Source organism: Sesamum indicum, linkage group LG5 (genome assembly GCF_026168435.1).
Source record: "Sesamum indicum cultivar Baizhima isolate 11 linkage group LG5, ASM2616843v1, whole genome shotgun sequence".
NCBI classification, from domain to species: domain Eukaryota; kingdom Viridiplantae; phylum Streptophyta; class Magnoliopsida; order Lamiales; family Pedaliaceae; genus Sesamum; species Sesamum indicum.
In genome coordinates, this window is record NC_142661.1 from 18029794 (window position 1) to 18037628 (window position 7835).

The following is a 7835-nucleotide window of genomic DNA, read 5'->3' on the forward strand; positions in this document are numbered from 1 at the left end:
CACTCCCTTGTTTTGGCTCATGTTATCTTAATCATTCACAAAGATATCCTTTTCTTGGTGTCTATATATATAAACCCTAGTCAAGAGTGGACCTCCTCTTTCCCTTCATTGTCTTGCTTTCTTTCAGACACATATTCTAGATCTGGCAAAGAAAGGGACAATTATGCCCTCTTCTCCTCTCCTGTTAATGTTTGAGATCTCCCAATAATCTCCCATTTGCATACAAGCAAAACTTAGAAACCCTAATTCTTTGACCTATATATATCTTCATTTTATCCCCTGAAAAAGAAAGAAACTACTATGAAAGCAGAATTAAGAGGAAACTCACAGTCCATTCCGTTACAAGACCCTAACCATTTGGCAACCACACAAAGTTCTACCTCAGGTGCATTGACAGGATGCCTTAGCACCCTCGACGGAGCATGCATAGAGAAGCTATTACTTCACTGTGCGAGTGCCCTTGAGACCAACAACGTTACGTTGGCTCAACAAGTAATGTGGGTCCTCAACAACGTTGCCTCTTTCGTCGGTGATCCCAACCAAAGGCTAGCCTCATACTTCCTTAGGGCTCTCGTTTCAAGGGCTTCTAGGGTTTGTCCAACCCCTGTGAATTTCAACACGGCCACCGGAGGTGCAGCCGGAGGTGGTCCAGCCTTCCACAGAACACTGATGTCTGTGACGGAGCTAGCCGGGTACGTAGACCTAATCCCTTGGCATAGGTTTGGATTCTGTGCATCAAATGGTACCATTCTCAAGGCAATTCAAGGGTTTCCAAGAATTCACATCTTGGATTTTAGCATCACTCACTGCATGCAATGGCCAACTCTCATAGATGCATTAGCAAAAGGGCCTGAAGGCCCTCCAATGCTGAGAATATCTGTTCTTTCATGGAGGCCAAAAGTCCCACCTTTGCTCAACGCATCCATTGAAGAAATCGGTCATCGTTTGACGAATTTCGCTAAGTATAGAGACGTCCCTTTTGAATTTAACATAGTTGAAGTTGGAATACCCCAAGAATCCTCTTCTGATATTCTTCACTATGATTTGCTACTAAGACAACTGAACTCTTCCCAACTCAATCTTAAGGTTGACGAGGCGCTTGTAGTAAACTGCCAAAACTGGCTACGATATCTGCCCGATGAGCCAACGTGCAGTTCTACTTCTAGCAATCTAATTTCTTGCCGGGATTCTTTCCTCGACATGGTAAAAAACCTAAGTCCTCGTATCGTGACCGTGGTCGATGAGGACTGTGATCTGGGTGCAATGACCGGACTTGAATCAAGAATCACCTCTTGCTTTAACTACATGTGGATCCCTTTCGATGCACTCGAGACATTCTTGCCCAAAAACAGCCCTCAGAGGATAGAGTACGAAGCTGATATTGGCCACAAGATTGAGAACATTATCGGATTTGAGGGCATTCAAAGGATAGAGAGGTTAGAGTCCTTTACTAAGTTGTCTCAACGCATGGGGAACAAGGGTTTCCTAAGTGTCCCATTTTGCGAAGAGACTATTAAGGAGGTTAAAACGCTGTTAGATGAACATGCAAGTGGATGGGGGATGAAGAAAGACGAGGACAACACACTGATTCTTACATGGAAAGGCCATAATTCAGTCTACGCCACAGCGTGGGTCCCGCATACTGTTGGGAAAATTCTATCTCACGAACTGACCACATCTGACTGTCTCAGACGATCATAGAGGAGAATCAAATCAAAAGACGACGATGAAATTAAATTCGGATACAGTTGGACGTACGATAGATTCGTAATGCAGAATTTGATTAGTAGTTTATATGAAATTCAGAGCAGACTACGTTTCCTTTTTCGATCCCGTGCTGCGTTTGGACGGATGCAAAATGCAGAATTGTGACAAAGGAGGATAAAAGGCCCTTTGTTGCAGATGAGCTTTTCTAACAATTGTAACATGATCATCAAAGCCATAAAGAATATTATATGACGAGAATCTTGTCTTTTTTGTGCATCCAATTTCGCTTTCCAACTCTTAGTTCCATAGTGCTTAACCATCTATAGCTAGCTGGAATATTGCTAAAGCTCATGACTACTTGCCAATCAATCCATGTTGATATGGTAAATTGATGATAACAAACATGGAAGATAAGGACATCTTAGTACACTACACTTAATCAAACATTCCTGAAAAGTCGTAGTCATTCATGTGTAACGTATTTTAGGTTGTGCGAAGAAGGCGCCATTATTTAATGTCAATCGTCTGAGAATTGGAAAATTCTTACCCAAACATTACAAGAAAATAACTTGATAGGAATGAAAAAAAAAAAAAAAAGAATAGCATCGAGTTAATTAGTAAGTAAAATTCTTGCTGATAAATTATATTTTTAATATAAGAATTTTCTTGTTAATATTTAACAACGAAAATTTTACTTACAAATTAGCTCGACGCTAATTTTAGCATCGAATTTTTTCGTAGCTCTTGAACTATTTTCTTGTTGTGAAATCATGTTTGACCGACCCAATCAATCAAAGAGCGGCATGATACAATACTTTCTATGTAATTTGTCACTTTTTTTGAACTATATACTAATTACATTGCAAATATATCGTATTTATTATATAATTAATTTAAATCGAGCAAAAAATATGAATTAGTATTTCCCCTGAGAATTTGACAAAAGAATCATAAAGGCATGAGTGTTCATTGTTCTTTCTTTTCCAAGTATGAGTTGTTCGACTATTGAAATTATAAGTCTTTTTAACAATATTTTATTATATATTTTAAAATTTAATTGTTGATCGCCGTATCTGCGAGGGTGGCTAAAACATTTATTATGACCAAAAGACATGACAAATATTTTTACAATAGCTCTCAGCCATGACAAATAACTTTTTCTTAATGAAAAATTTATGTTTTTGCAACGATTTTATTTAATTGTGGTCAATAAAATTTATTTACCATAATTTTTAATTAATAGCTATTAAAATTGTAGCCAATAGTTTTTTTTTTCTAGCAGTGAAATTTTAAGAAAATGAGATGCATACCAAAAATAAAGTACTATTATAATAAGCTTATAAGCTCATTTGGTAAAAAGCAGGGACTTATTTTAAAATTTTAACAGGCTACTTGAAATTTTGTTTATATTAATTAAAATTTTTCTTTATATTATATCATATAAGCTATTAATTTTTATTTATACAAATACTTCAAACGTTAAACTTTAGAATAAGATATAACATATTATAAATTATAAAAATATCTTAGAAAAACATATTGACTAATAAAAGTATATATAGTATAACAACAATCCAATCAAAGTGGCCGTTTAAAATAAACAGAAGCCCCTTACTGGAAATGGGCTTCACGCCGTTAAGTCGGCCCAAAATTCCAAAGTTTGGTGTCTTAGGCCGACAGTGATTTGGGCCTAACTAAGACCATGTGCTGTAATAATTTCTTTCCAAAATTTATTGTCTTAGTTCAAAGTTGATTTTAGCATACCTATCTGTTAAGCATTAATACTAAATGACCCTTCTCTTCGAGGACTTATACTTTTAGATAATGTGGTCGTTTAACATAATATTCAGACATATAAAATAAGAAGTCATGAGTTTGAGTATCATTGCCACTTATTTATTAAAAAAAAAAAGATTTAATGTACAAAATTGAATGTAAGGAAAGCATATTCAAATATTAATATTAAGTATATATATATTTAAAATAATTTAAATTTTTAAATGAGATGATGAGTGAATAGTATTAGAAGCAACAGAACATGTAATGATGAGCAGCATCAGAAACTGGTGTTGAAAAGTGAATTATTAGTAAGCATTTAGGGGAAAAGGCAAAAGGCAGTGCAGTGGAAGAGCATGCAGGTGGAGCCACATACCAAAAAGCAACTTCACATGAGGAAGCAAACAAACATTCTTTCTTATATATTCCTTCACTCCCCCAAAAGTAACTATTTAATAACCTAAAACCCTCTCTCTCTATTGCCCTATATTTCTCTTCATCCACCTCACCTCCAATCATCCCACTTATATATTGTGGGACCTTCAAATCTTCAACCAAAATCCATACATACACATATTTTTAGAGGGGAAAATTATAGTTTTAGTCCCACATGACATGATATATTGTACTTCTAGTTCTATAATTTGTAGGCTTAGCACATTTAATTCCACATGATAACTATGGCAGTATTTTTTATTCCATAAAATAAAAATTATAGCACATTTAGTCCGATATAATATATACAATTTTATATTTTATGGACCAAATGTGCCATAATTTTATCTCGTAGGACAAAAAATGTTATAATATATGAAATTAAATGGTCCAAATTTGTAAACTATGGAACCAAAGACGCAACACATCCTATTATGTGGGACCAAAAATATAATTTTTCATTTTTAGAGAGAGAAAAATGTGATAATTTTCACACAATCACTAATTGTGACTTTATCAAGATTCAATCCTTTTGGTACCTCTCAAGAAAACTCACCAACCATATTATATACTATTGCGCAATAAGCATCGGTACTGAGCATTCTTTCATATGATGTCACTATAAAGGGGGTGATTTTTATTATTACAAGAAACAGATAAATTGAGTTTGTTCGAATCTAAATTAATTATATAATAATTATTATGTATTCACGATGTGATTGATATATAGTTAAAAAAATAATTAATTATATAATAAATATATTATATTTATTGAATAATTAATTTAATACGATTAAACATAATTTGTGTAAAAATTTTGCGTGATGGTTAGGAAGGGAAGGGGGGCAAAAAGACATGGTTGTTTCTTGTTAAAGAAGTGTTAATGGTGTGGATGAATATAGTGAAAAGATAGGTGCAGAATGTGGTACGTACGATCTGAGACTGAGTGATGGGTGTTTGGATTAGCCAAAAAGAGAATCCAATATGTGGGTGGGTGATGCTTGAAAAGGCGAGCCCAGAAAGAAAGAAAAGAGAGAAAAACGTCAGCATGATAAGCACGCGTTTCTTGGATCTTTAGTAGATACGACGACTACTACTACTACTACGACTGGATGTCTGGGTCCGAACAGAATTGGAATTCTTAAGCATTTGGGTACTTTGCTTTTGGCATTTTCCTCACATTCGCTTTATTAAATCAAACTAAAAATCGTGTTTGGTGAGAGCATGCTGTATTTGAATTGCGGAGAATAAACACCTGACGAGGGAAATTACATAATTACAGAAATACTCCCTATTTTTAGCAATTTACATGCACCCTATGAATGTACCCTATGACTGCGCAGGTGGGGCCCCGTACAAAGGGACAGCAGCGGCAGTAGCAGGTTTATACAGGGGGTGATGTGGCCCGCTTCCATTGGAGCCACGTGTCGCACATATAAAGGGTACCGTACAAGTATAAATAGCCTCATTTATGATTATTCAAATACGTTTTCACCACTTTAATTTACCGCCACTTTTGTGATCTCACTCGATCTCTATCATATTGTCGACCCCACTTTTTCTAACTTAAGCATCGGAGGGCCATCGCCGAAGGCTTCTCGGCTAGTCTTACGTTTGCTGTGTTCTCAGGATCCACTTCAGGTAACTCGAAAGAAGGATTCAACGATCTCAACCCAGCGATCCGATCTAGCGATCCGGTCCAAGAATCCTAATTTTGAGCGACCTACATCAACACCCAAATCAAGAAACGCATCTCCTCTCTTTAATTTTATTTTCATTTTATTATTATTTCGGCATTCGTTGTATGCGATTTTTGCCAACGTATAAAAAACTTATAACGTCCGATGAAGAGAAGAAAGGAATTTGTGTAAAAAATTAGTTGTGGTGGTGAGGAGATGAGAAAGAAAAAGTCCGTGACAAGAAAACAAAATGGAGTTGCGGCTGAGATTATTAAAAAATATTGAAGTTACTATTCTGACTATTTTTTAAGGTAATAACTGAATTAAGGATAAATTTGAGAATTTAAAAATTGGTGGGACAAAATATTTTCTTTTATAATAGTATAGATCATAAAAAGATTTGGCTTAAATTTATATTTGCTATATTTATCTTAATTAAAGAAATTAAATTATTACGAAATATTTCAAAATTTATTGATACAATGCCCAATCTAGTCACTGTAGATCACTAACACATTACTAGTTAAACCCATTGTAAAAAATGATCTGGAATCCTGGGAATTTATACAAATGCCTCCGACTCTTTTATTAATTACAAAATGGATTAAGATCTATGTCTTTTCAATCCTGCCGATCCGGCCTCGGTCCGACTCAAACTCAAGTATGTGTGAACTCGGGATACCCTTATACATTTTTAGATCACTAGTTCACATGAAATCATACATGTCGTAATATTTATAAATATTAGTTCTTGATGCATTAGGTACAACTTTTGATACACATCCTACGTTCTATTATGACTTTATAGTACTCATTTCATGATCTTGGCCATATAAGTATCAAAACACTATAATTGAGATCTTCATAGTGTGGCTTTTACGATTTCCTACCTTGTAGATCACGTATCAGGTTTCCTACCTTACCAGAGCATAGAAGGTGAATCTTATTGAAATTGGACTTCCGCAGAATCAAAATATTGAAAGATAATCGCAGCTAGTCCATAATATACCTGTATAACATGGCAATCTCTATATTCTTAATAAAATTTAAACTCGTGATGCTCAAAATAGATAATTATCGATTTAACTACTATGTCCCCGTTGATAGTTTCGGCACTAATATTTTTTTTATTTTTGGACTAGTTTGAATTAACTTTTGTGTCCCAACATGATAAATTATTTTTCAGAATCATTTCTCAATCAAAAGAACTTTAATTAGACTATTATTTTTAAGGATAATATTATAAAATATTCATTTTTTTCCCTTACAAAAATTAATGATAGTCTATCCTTAGTGCAGGGTGGATGCACCATGAAATACGGAAAAAGCCATTCTGATTCAAACCTAAAAAAAGACCAATATATATATGATTCATGATGACTGTAAGTTGGTATATTTTGGTAATAAAAGTGTGTATTTATATAAATACTGAAAAAGATCCAACAAAGATGTAAAGGTGATGGCAACTTTTTGACTGCAATAGTGCTCACATTTTTCTCTTTTGTTTGAAAGGAGAGTATGGATGCCACTTTGTAGACCCGTAAGGCAAACTGTGCCTGCATCGTATATGTTGTCAATCTCTCTATAACTCATTTAATATCTTCAAGAATACAAATTTAATCATATGGAAATTAATATACAAAACAGAATATATATTTAATCCCATCAAAATATCTTGATAAGGATTCAAATTCATATTGCGAGCCTGATAATATTTCACCTTATTAACCGCAACGATTCATTAACACCCATTTGTTAGCTCTAATAATTGAGTAGATATGACTTCCATGGCTTTTTCTTTTTTTTTTTATTTAATTTTCATGCATTTTTTTCTCATCAATTTAATTTATTATTTTATATATGCTTTCATTAAATAATAAATATTTTAATTAGTATTATAAATTTTCACACACACCTGAGGTGTGCCACAAATTATTATATTAGAATATATCTCTATCTTAATTTTTCAAACTTTTTTCAAGAGTTGGACTAAAATTTTTATTCTTTTTTTATAAAATCAACTTCTTTTCCCCTTAAAATTACTACCATTTGCTCCGAAGCATAATGTTTTTTTTTAGAGAAACAGTTGTTACAAAAAAGAAAATAATAATAATAATTTCCTACATTAAATAATCACTGCGTAAAAATCATGGTATGTCAATTTATCAACTACAGTCAAACAACCCATTGTGCAAATTTAGATTTTGATTATAATTAATTAATATTTATCAATATTTA

At 33.6% G+C, this 7835-nt stretch overlaps 1 pseudogene; it reads left to right on the plus strand.

Moving 5' to 3' along the window:
- Nucleotides 1-119: 119 nt before the first annotated feature.
- Nucleotides 120-1983, plus strand: LOC105161791 (scarecrow-like protein 32 pseudogene; annotated as a pseudogene).
- Nucleotides 1984-7835: the final 5852 nt, after the last annotated feature.